Raw genomic sequence first — 12,828 nt, 5'->3', positions numbered from 1 at the left:
TGTTTTAATGATGACCAAATGCCGTTTTTATTTTGGCATCAATAAAAAATTTGGCTAGTAAAAAAATATATATATATATTTTTAAATACGAACACAGGAAAGAAACAGGATAAAAAGTAAATGAACCAATGGGATGCATAAGTAAACCATCAAGGGAAAATTAACATGGTGGGCTCTTTCCTTTTGGGCTTCATGTAAACAAGAGTTCTTATCAGTACCCCTAAAAGATTTAACTTTCATCACAGGCTTAAGATTATTTACGGTATTGATTGTATTTTACAAAGATATTTGGGTCAAATTTGTCGATGATTTTTTTTTTTTTGAGAGAAATGTCAATGATTTAATTCAACGTGGTTTTTTTAATTTTTAATATAGTAGATAATATAAAATTTCAAAAAATAAGTATATAACATTTGCTCTATGATGATTGTTTTTTTATATATCATTAGACCCAAGATACAAATTTAATTATACAGTTGCAGACCAATATGTAGCAATGTGAATTTTTTTTCCTAAGTAAGAATTAATTTAAATGAAAAAAAAATTACAAAAGGACGGAATCAAACTTATCTTCATCTTAAACCAAGACAAAATTCCGACAAGGAAATGATGGGAAACCATCCGTGAGAAAGTCAAAAGAATTTAAAATAGCCCCTTAACCACATTATCATTATGAGCCACAAATTAGCCTTGTGATATTATTGGAAATATTTTGAGATAAAATTAAGGATTAATAAACTGTAAGTAGTAAAGAAAAAGTTGTGAGCCTATAAAAAAATGACTAGTAGCCAATCACAGTCTGTCATATAAAATAGTTGTAGGAAAAAAAAAGTGTAGTAAACAACTTATACTGTACTAGTGATAGAAGATCCCTCTGCAGGCTTGTTTTGGTTCATGCTGCATAGTGAGTAGTGAGTAGTGAGTAGTGACTAGTGAGTGTACAAATTCTCTCCTAATTTGGGCTTACACAATGGATATGAATGAAGTCTGAGAGGGCCGAAACCTCATCTTAGAAATGAAACTTGAAAAAGGCCCAAAACCTTGGCAAGAACTCTAACAGCTTTCGGTCACCATTAAGGACTTAATGTGGCCCAAGTGTTTAGTTTGGATTACCTTCCTGGGCCGTGGATAGAAATGCAAGACTTCCTACTCTGAATTTTTTTTTAAATAAAAAGAAATAGTGAAAATTTGGTGGTAATTAAGGGTGTGCAGCCAACCTACCAACTCGTCAAAACTGACCCAACTTAACCCAACTCGTTGGGTTGGGTCGGTTTTTAGGGCTTGGTAAGTTGGGTTAGGTTACAATTTTTTATTTTTGATAGCGGGTCGGGTTGGATTAGGATCATAAAATTTCAAACCCGCCAAACCCGACCCGATCCACCCATATATTTAAAATATATTATATAATTAATATTTTTTAAAATAACCAACTCTTTATATCTTATATAAAAGTCAATTAGTTCGCATAAATCCTAGTAAATTACTATTATTGTTTAGTCATTAATATTGTTTGCATTTAAGAAATTACATTAATACTAATCTTTGGGTTTTTTAAAATATATTTATATCTATATTTATATTTTTTTTGTTCAATTTAATAATAATAGTAAAAAAAGAAATTGTTCAACCCATAGATTCAACCCGACCCATGTGAGTCGGGTTGGGTTGGGTTGAATTTTTTTTAACCCACCATGATGAGTTGGGTTAAAAAATTCTCTTAACCCGACCCATGCACACCACTAGTAATAATCTTAAATCCTCAAAACATGGTTCCTTAATTGTATTAGAATCCAACTCTATTCAATTTGGCCATTCCATCAACTTGTTTAACACATGGCATTCGGCAAGGTTAATTATGATTATATTGACATTATATATATATATATATATATATATATATATATATATATATATATATATATATATATGTCAACCTTATGTTTGACCAACTTAAATAGTTAGTAAACAACTATTCTATTAATTTTTTTATTTTCTTGTAGTAAGTGGGGAAGAAGAAATTTGAATCCAAATTCTCCTCTATGAGAGAACCAAGTAATGTCACTCTATAAGGCTCTTGACATCACGCCATTAAACTAGTATCAAATCTTAACTAAAATAAATGAAGATTTCACATGATTATACTTTGAATGAATAATTTTAGATTGGTAATCGACTTTCAAGATTTTGGCTATATAGTACTTGAATATGTCTTGTGTTTTTTTATTATACATGTGGTATATCTAGAATTGCCATTGTAGTTATATCTAGTTGTCTCGTATTTGTTTTGTTTTATTTTTTAATTACAAAATCAATTGGGGGGGGGGGGGGTGAAGAACCTTATGCACAACATTTGTGAACCTATAAAATGTGCACATGATACTGTATATACTAATCCCATATCATATGGTCGGGGACAAGCGCCAACCATTAAAGACTTCAAAAGTGTGGGACTTTAGTCCATCATATCAGTCTGTTAACACTAAGCCTTCAACAGAGAATTTCGCATAAACCAATAAAGAGATATTGTTCCCTCTTCTGCCTCAATATTCGTACTTATAAATAGAAAGAGATTCACTGTGACAGAGATATCATGCTTCTCACCTTAATTTTATGAGCTTTAGAACCCATGTTATGACTTTGAAATGTTGAAGGCAAAGTTTGATGAGATGGGTTAAGAAATTGGGTCCACATGAAAGAAAGAATCAACGTGAAGGGAACTGGAAAACTTGTCATTGACCCTTCCGCCATATATGTTGATTTTATTGGAGAATCATGGTACACCAAAGAGACAGACTAGCTCTCTATTTTTTGAAGCTTGTGCACAAATTGCAACTTTTGTTATTAGTTATCATTAAGTTAATAGAGAAAAGGCAAAGATATGAATGATTACTGTCAACAAAGTTTTGCTTTGAACATATAAGATCTCATAGCTGGAATCTGCCCAGGGATCAGTAGGCACGATACATACATACCCTTAGTCAACCTAAGGCCATAAACTTCTCATGATTAAAGAAAAGCAACATAAACTAAATATAAAAAATAATCAAAAAGTGCCTTTGAACTCAATTAATATATGGTAAAAATCTAACCGATTAAGAGGTGAGTTTCACATCAACTTTAGTTTTTAGTTTTTAGATTTTATGTAGCTTTTTAAAACTTCAATATTTTTCATGTTTTCTTACTTTTTAAAAAAATTTCAAGGCATAAGTATATTTAGCACACTTTTGGCAAATTTTTTAAAGAAAATACTAGATATGCTATTCCAAACCGATCTTAAATCTTTTAATATAATTTGAAAGTTTGGTGCAAAGGAAGTAGTAGACAGGGGACCAAGGTTAAAGAGATTAATTAAGAGAGAAGTCTAGCCCACTTTGGAATCAAAGAACAAACCAATAGCCTCCAGAGCTATTTACTTAATAAAACATAGCCTTCATCAATATTTGAACTGGATCAGTTTTATGGCAAATTATAAATTATAAATCTTTCGGTGTGTTAAGAGTCACGTCATGTGGTGCTGTTAATCTTAGAAATAACATCTCAACTGTGAATTGAACTTTTAACAATGAGGAGTTTATGTTGGCATATAGAGTATCTCAACAATATGTTGATATATTAACTGTTATTGCCCGTTTAATTAAAAAGGCTTTAAAAGTTAAGAGAATTCTGAAAGTGCTTCTTTTTTTTTTCTTCTTTCAATTAGTTGTTAAGGTAAAAGTTGAGCATGTTATCCCAAGATACGCCTAAAATAGACCAGCAGCTTCTCATATGGCCTGCCGAAAGCAAAGCACAGGAGCTCACCAACCCTGCCGAAAGCAAAGCACAGGGCCCTTAGCCAATTTTCACTAGCTACGATGTGAACCATATGTTCAGTGAGATATAGTTCAACTTGCCTTAATTACTTTGCCCATCCTAACATAGATTCATTTTCTCACTGAAAATGCATGCACACTTTCTACCATCACTGTAATTTAGTGGCTATTGGAAAACACTCTCCAGTCTCCATAGACTTCAATGGTTAAAAAAGAAGAAGAAGAAGAAGAGAGATATCTATTCCAACTGTTTCAACAAATATATAGATAGGTGACAGTGCAAAAGGAAATGAAAACACTAATCAGATTAATTGAAGTACTGATAATTGATAAATACAGGAAACATATTTGAGTATAACATGAAAATTTTATTACATCAATCACTTGCACACATCTAGCTCTATTTAATACATAGACACTACCAGTTCCTTACAATCCATCTACTTATTCATAACATAATAAACGTACACTAAGCATTACAAGAGATAAGATTCCTGTAAATTTAGGTAGACTCTCAAAAAAACAAAATATATAGAAGTAGTAGGAATAATTAATAAATAAATAAATTCTGGTGATTTCGGACCAGGAGCGCTTGATTCCCCTTGTTTAACAGAGCTTCAATATTTCATGATTCTTGGCTTGCAATGAATCACCAATTTCATGAACTCGCAGCTCCACCACAAACCATCCATCTCATGAAATGGAAGAGTCAAGAAGCCTAAACTTCTTCTGCTTGAATATTGAAACAATGGTAGGAGCTGTCACATAGTTTAAGACAGTAAGCATGGTGGAGAAGAGGATCAAAGTCTTTTTGAATGAGAAGTTTGGTTGTGAAAGAGGGAATGGAAGAGAGTGAGAGACTATGTGTGTATATATATGCATAGATAGGATCCATAGGAACATATATTTATATATAATATATATGTAAATACAGAGAGGAAAATGCGGTAGTAGCTAGTAGAAATAGGAAAGCTTTATTGCAGAGAAGCTTGAAATATTGTGGTGCACGCATAGTGTGGGAGATCCTAATCTTATATTCCCGCATGCATATACGTTTCCCTTTAGTGTACAGGGTCGGCACGTTACCACATGAAAAGGGAAAGGGAAGTATGAAAATGAAAATGGACAATATGGAGAGGTATAGTGGTTTTTTTTTTTTTAGCTATTGGCCTGTAGCTATAGGCGGTGTAAAATGTTCTGAAGGCAAAAGCATGGTGCCCTAAAGTTGGTCCTCCTTTTTAAAGCCATCCCTTCAAAAGGCATCATTATAAGGTCTTTGAATTTTTGGCTCTTCATTGTTTTTTTTGTTTTTTAAATCTTTCGGTCGGTTGATTGAAAAGGGATTATAATTTGTTCTTAGAATGCTTTTGCATGTAAATGTTGGCATGTGCACTAGTGGGGTTTGTTAGTTGTTACTGTGAGTTTGTGACATGTATGAACCAATAATCATTTTATGTATAAAAAATATGTATTATTTTTTTTATAGTGTGAGCCTCACCGTTACATATATGACTCATAAACAGTGAGATGAGAGAATGTATATATTCCATGCATGTAGGGACGGAGGCACATGACTTGGGCTTTAATTTGGGGGGCAATTGCCCCCCTCAAATTTTTCTTTTAAAAAAATTACTAATATAGATATAGGTACTACTTTTAGTAATTTTTTATTTAAAATTACACTTTGCCCCCGTAAACAATATAATTGATTCTTTTAAAAGTAATGCTATAATCACAAATTTTTCTACAATATTTTTACAAAATGTTGAGGTACAAATTATTACTAATTCACATCCGGACTCACTATTTATATCGATTTTTTACTTACCAATAATCACTCATCATATCAGTAATTTGTACCCAAAAAAAAATCTATAACTCTTAACACCTTCCCTCTTTTTAAAAACTATAAAAAAAAATTATACATCTAAAATCTAAAACAAAATATACAAATCCAAAACAAGTAGTCCAACAACAAAAATTGCCAATAACAAAGCTTTAAAAGAAAAAAACAAAAAAAAAAGCTCAATCAACCAATTTTACCCATCAAAGACATCAAAAAAAAAAAAAAAAACTCAACGACTAATAAGCAACAAAACTAGAGGATAACAATAAAGTTGCCCCCCTAACTCCAAGTCCTGACTTTGTCCTTGCATGCATGAAATATATCTTCTACGCGTGAATAGAGCTAGTTTGTTTGCAACTTTTCTATCATGTCATGGCTATTTTCACCTACCTATATAGGCAAGTAAAATGTTTGTAGGCAAATATTGGGGATAAATATTGATTTCGTCTCACATGAAAAAAAAAAAGCCAATTATCCTCTTTCATATATATAGTATCATTATGAGTTTGGGTTTTTATATTGACTGCAATATTATTTATTTGGACATGTTTAAAGCAATCCCCATAAGATTAATTAAGCTTAATTTACACTATATTCTCCTAATTCACCTTTATATCTTGTATGATTGTGTTTACTTTTTGATTTCCATTCTTACTCGAAACGTATTTTTCACGAACCCTACCTCAACTACCTGAGTCAACACCATCAACTAACGTTGTTGAGTAGTCTCTGGTTTTCTACTGTTTGAACACGAAGTGTCAAACTTTTTTATATTTAGAGCATATGTGGTTTTTTTTTTTTTTTTTCTCTGCTTTAATCAATCAGAATTTTGTGGCAGGTGTGCCATGTTTGCTCACATGTGAAAACAACCCTGTTGAAATGAAATAGCGTACAGGAAGCTAAATTTGAGTAAAGCTGAAGGCATGCAGATTCAATACATGCTTAGTGACAAAGGAGTCCAGGCCATTTTTAGTATTGAGTTATATGAGACATGTATATTAATGATCAGCGTGATTTTATGCGTGAGTGATTCACAATGTGGTACCTCTAGACAAGCCCAACAAATTGTTACACTATTTGCAGTGGCTGAGCTTGTGTTTGACTCGATCGAGGTCAACTATATATGCTATTCAGCTTGGTTTCTCTAAATTACACCAAGTCTAATTTGTTTTCCACTTCATGCATGCAGGCTTTGCAGCCTAGTTTCAACAATCCATACTGTGTAGGTTAGGTCTCACTATGACATAATGGACAAAAATTAAGTATAATCTCTTAATTAGATCGATATAGTACATTAAGTTTTCTTAGCAAATTATTCAAATTTGCATTAATGACTAATGAGGCGTATGATTAAAATAATCACATAGTTGAATTTAATTGTCAATAAGAGTAAAAAGCACTATTTGTGCTACATAATTGACTCAACACCTACAAAACTGTTCTTAAATTTTATTCTAGAAAAATTTAAAGAATTGATTTAACTCTCTATACTAACCTAAATTACTAGCAGACTATATTGTGAAGTGGCCTTAGTGAGAAAAGCGGAACAGACTCAAACATGGCATAAAAAAATCAGCTGCCTAGCCTAATTAAATTATAGAAAATCAGTTCAATAGGTTGTACAATCAACCCGAATATTATAATTTCATGAAGTTAACTTTCTTGTTCAACTCCTCCTCATTCTCTCTTTTCTTCTCTTCTTGGAACTTTTCACTCGTATGAAAAATAATGAAAAATGAAACCAAAAATCTTACTTGACTAGTTTAATCAATATCCTAGTCCAAAATAGAATACTATTATGAATAAGAGCCTAAGTTGTTAAGTGTAGCTAGGTTGTTAACTTTTTACAAATTAACCTTTCTTAAGAGAGGCTAAGTTGTTAAGTATAGCTAGGTTGTTAACTTTTTACAAATTAACCTTTCTTAAGAGAGGCTAAGTTGTTAAGTATAGCTAGGTTGTTAACTTTTTACAAATTAACCTTACTTAAGAGGAGAGCCAAAGTTGTAAAGTACAAAGCTTGTAGTTAAAATTTCAAAATCATGGTTGGACTTTGGTCGAGGCCTTGGGTGACAGAATCTATCTCAAATCCCACCTAAAGTATACTTGAATTTCTTTATGTATACTGTAATACTTGAAAATAGCTCCTAACTTTTGATTAAAGTGATAAAAAGGTGGCAAAAATGGGAAAATTTATATTAAGTTAGTTCAAACTTAAAACGATAAATAGTGTGACAAGTTAGTTTACAAGTTGATTAAAAATCTCTCATTTATTACACTAAACTTATATTATATCATCGTATTCCATCTTCATGATCATGGTTGCAACTTGCAATTGTGTGCCATATATTTACTTACACTTGGCTTAGCAATCGACATAACTTGACTCCACTTCATGGCAATCCTCCTATCTAGCTACTGAAATGCATTTTTGTATTTAGTAACATTAGAGACAGCTTTTACTTGAATCCATGTAACGTCATTTTTATTATGCATGAATCATAATAGATCAAATCTGAATGATTGTGAAAATTATTATATCTCTAAAAGTTATGTTGATTGCAACCATTATCACATTGATGTTACATGATTGTTGTTAACACTGCATCCAAAAGGAAGGGTAAGAAGAAAAAACGAAAACAAATGGCTTTGGAAAGTGTAAGAGTTAAGAGACATCGAATCCTAAAAGATAAGATAGGATCCTCATCAGCCTGCTTGTTCACTGTCTTCTTCAATCAAATGGCTTAGATCACAACCATGTCTCAGACAAAAAGAGGACCACCCCTTCATGTCTTAATCAATCAAACGGTCAGTTTTTATTTTGTAAGTTTCCCCCATTGAAAGACCACATATTTAATGTTAGTGTAAGTTGTACCAAAACATTTCTCCACTCATCAAGGCAAAAGTAGTAAGTGGGACCCACCTGCATGCCTTTTCAACTGTCCGATTGGGAGAGACTTTGGCATCGCACGCCCGTTGATAAAAGGTGGGGACAAAGTTGTGAGGGACCCATGATCACTTTATTAACGGACGAAACTTCGCGTGGAAGACAATCAAGGTGGAGCCCACTTGATTGTCTCTCTTAAAGTGGGGTCCGCTCTTTCTAATCTCTTTCTCTCTCTCTCCTCTATGCGACTATGCTGGGTAATTGACGAATGAGAGAGAAAGCTTTTTCCTTTGCTTTTATGGTTGTTGGGTGTTGTGTTCATACGATCACACACTTCTCGTAGAGTGACAACAAAGTGTGAAAGATAAGTCATGCACCGCAAGTCAACATGAGGTCTTAAAAGTTTTCTGGACAACAAATTCAAGAAATTATTTTTTGTTGTTTATGTGATTTCAAGAAATGTCAGTTTGACGTTTTTAATGTTATTATCCGAAATAATAATGGATGAATGATTGAGATTTCTACTTTCAAGCAAAATTCCGTATTGTGTTTCATTGTATTGGATGTGTCGGTGAGATAACATCTTAAGAAGATTTTGATTAAGTAGTAACTGATGAGAACATAAAAATCATTAAGGTTGTCCATCTTAATGGATAAACATTGCATCATTAGTGGGGCAAAAAATAAATGAGTAACCGTTCAATACATTCATTAACAATCATCAAGCAAAATTTCATATGGTGTTTCATTGTATTGGATGTGTCGGTGAAATAACATCTTAAGAAGATTTTGATTAAATAGTTACTAATGAGACCATAAAAATCATTAAGGTTGTCCTTCTTAACGGACGACCATTGCATTGTTAGTGGGCCATAATAAAAAAAAAAGAGTAACCGCTCAACACATTCAATAATAACCATCAAAGGTCTTAAACTCTCTCACCAAGATAAAGAACATTACAATTAGGATAATAATTACCCTCATTTATGTCTAATAACTACCTAAGTCCCTATAAAAGGTACAATCTGTCTCACTTGCTAAGATACGTCAAAACTACTATCTACATACAATATATATGGGCTGATTCTGACTCAAGTATCAGAGGCTCCCCTACCGAGCACAACCTGGTGGTCCATTTGATCAAATTTCTTTATCTTGCAAATCCTACAAGATCATCTAATGCTCTGGATTGGATGAGTGACCCAGTTGACGATTTTTGGCATCATCAGTTACCACTATAACATATAGAAACATCACTTAATATAAAAGGGTTAGACCTATGAATTTGAGTCCAACTATTATATATATATATATATATATATATATATATATATATATATATATATATATATATTAGTTTTTTTTATAGTTTTTTTTTGTTATATTTTATATTAACCAATCACGCTTCTTATTATTATTTAATATAAGACTTCACTCACACAGACATATCCAAGAGAATGACACCTAATCATTTTTTAGGAGCAATTCAATGTCTAGATCACTTAGACCTTGGTTTAGGGTTCCAAATAAGAAATAAGCCATGTGGTATAGGCTTAGGGCCACCAATTTAAAAAAAGAAAAAGGTGGAATGAATTTATGTTCTCTTCCCTATTCTCAAGAAGTCCCTCAAAATTATTAGCCAATAGAAATCAAATCCAATTAGAAGTTAAAAAATATTGTGAGTGCGTAAAATAATCATTAATATTGCAACTTAAATAATGCTCCAAAGTGCAGGATTATTGCGAAGTAATAACTCCGTAAGTCTAAGGTTGAATCCACAAGGAAAAGAGAATTAGTTAGTAAACCACAAGAGAATAAAACTAAAATAATAAAGTTTAATTGAAGAAAATTTTGATGGTTTAGTAAAGTTTATTTAAAATGAGAGGAAAAAACAATATATTAAGGCGCTAAGGTTTAGGGATCCACATAGAACACATCTATTGGTAGTCTCAACAATATTTATTTTATAACTCAACTAAAATTCATATGAATGATGATCTTAGTTGGATGATTTAACAATAAAAACTCAAGAATTAATTGTCTAAGGTAGTTTTATGAAATTGATTGATTTTAAGGACAAAAAAAAAAAAAAAAAAACTAGTGAATTAGTTCGCAAGGAATACTAAGCATTTAACGTTCCTGGATAAATCAAAAAATTATACAAAACTAAACACTTTTCTAGATGAGTAAAACAATTAAAAATACATAAAAACATAACCATTAAAACCATAACACAAATAAAACTCTACAAACTATAAAGAAACTTTAAGAAAACCTAAATTATATTCTACGGCAGCTCTCTTTTGAACTTTGCCCTAAAGAGCCTTTCAATAGGTCAAAGAATCATATTATAAGTTGAATTTCCTTTTGGAGAAAATCCCCAGTTTTTACGCTTCAATTAACTGACATTTTTGGCCCATTTAACTTGATAATTCGGAATTTCGGTAAACTACAAAGTTGTAGCCCTTTAAGTTAACTTTCCAACCCAACTTGTATTATCTCATTGGACATTTGAGCTGAAAGTTATACTCTAAATACTAACTAGTGCGCATGCTGGAATCCTAATCCGAATTAGACTTAGATTTGGTGCAAATTTCCTTTGATTTCTTGTCCCAATTAGACTCAAATTTAATTGAGTTGGCCTTCTTTAACTTCATCATGACCCTTTTAAAAGTAAAGCCCTTTAGCTTTCTTATTTTCACAAATCCACTTATTTAATTTTATTATCCTACAAAAAATAAATTCACGCATTAAAATTCAATTAAGCACAAAATTGATTATTCAGCATTATTCCAAAATCAACTATAAAATGCATAAATTAACTTAAAATAAGTATGATAATACTTTCTAATAATAATATAAATATGCAAAATTATGCTATTATCAATTAACGACTAATTTACGCTAACAGTTTGATGCTCCATTTTTGTTTATGTTAATATCCCACACAATAAATTGTCGACATTATATTATCGTCATTATCCATTTAATCTCCCACATCACTATTAACTAAATAACCTCTCTCTCTTTTTCAATGCCAGAATATCTATATTGCATCCAATGCATTAAGCACAAGCCAATTCTATATTTTCTATGTGTTTGTGTTTGTATTTATATGTATGTATAATAGGAATAAGGAGTGGAATTTGAAATTTTGAACTATGGTTGTCTCTATTAAAAATATAAAAAAAGTATTAGTTCAGCTAGAGCTCTCTTGCCCTCTCTACTTTCTATCTAATATCAAGTTTTTGGGTCCATTCTTTCAACAACACCCCCCCCCCCCCCCCCAATTCTTAACATTAATTACAAGCACAAGTGTTGTATTATTTTTATTATTATTATTATTATTCTAAATGGTTTGATAGTTACACAATAGATTTGAGACTTTTTTTTTTAAACACAATAGAAATTTAATCTATGGCTTCTACTTAATTATAATTGCTCTTTATCATCAAACTAAAATACTAATTGGTTTTTAGTGTAAATTAGGTTTGAACTCCAAGCCTCTAATTCAATGACAAAACACTTTATTAGTCGAGTTAACTAAAATCTACAGGATCTATATATATATATATATCAGGGCCGGCCCTTTCACTAGGCCAATTAGACAATTGCCTAAGGCCCCAAGTGGAAAGGGGCCCCAAAATTTTAGACAAGAAGGGATGGAGGGGGAAAAAAATTTGGTTTCAAATGAATCTAAAAAATCCGGCACATCCTTTTGACCAAAAAACAAAATTTCTGTTATATCCTATTAAACATTGGTAGCACAAAAAAAATTTGGTCTAAATACAATCCATTGTCCCGAAAATAACATCATTATCCTCTAGATAAACCAAAATTCAACAAGATAAACTATAAATTCGGTCAAAGAAATTAACCACAAAACAATCAATAATCAAAACAAATAAAAAACCTCAAATCCTAAATTTTTTACCGTTTCTCTTTCTCATTCTTGCTCTGATTTTTTCTCTCAACTCTTGCTCTCCACCTCTCTCATTCTTTCTCTCCACTATTGCTGGCTGCCTAGCTGAAGCTTCCTCCGATCTAAATTATCCAATCGCATCTAATCTGAAAACTCTGAGGAGTGAGGATTACTAAGCTGACTGCCTTTTTATTTTTTCGCTGCTGCGTGCGTTTTGATTATGCAAAATGAGTTTTGACTTTTGAGGTATAACTTATAAGGCTTGGCTTTCTCTAGTTTAGATTTGTTAAGACTAGGCTGTATATATTGAGTTATGGCTAGACGTTTCACGTTTGTTTTTTTTTTTTTTGTTAAGACTGTGCTTTTT

Source organism: Castanea sativa, chromosome 4, assembly GCF_040712315.1.
Source record: "Castanea sativa cultivar Marrone di Chiusa Pesio chromosome 4, ASM4071231v1".
Classification (NCBI taxonomy): domain Eukaryota; kingdom Viridiplantae; phylum Streptophyta; class Magnoliopsida; order Fagales; family Fagaceae; genus Castanea; species Castanea sativa.
The sequence above is the reverse complement of the archived record's forward strand: the minus strand, read 5'-3'. Positions refer to the sequence as shown.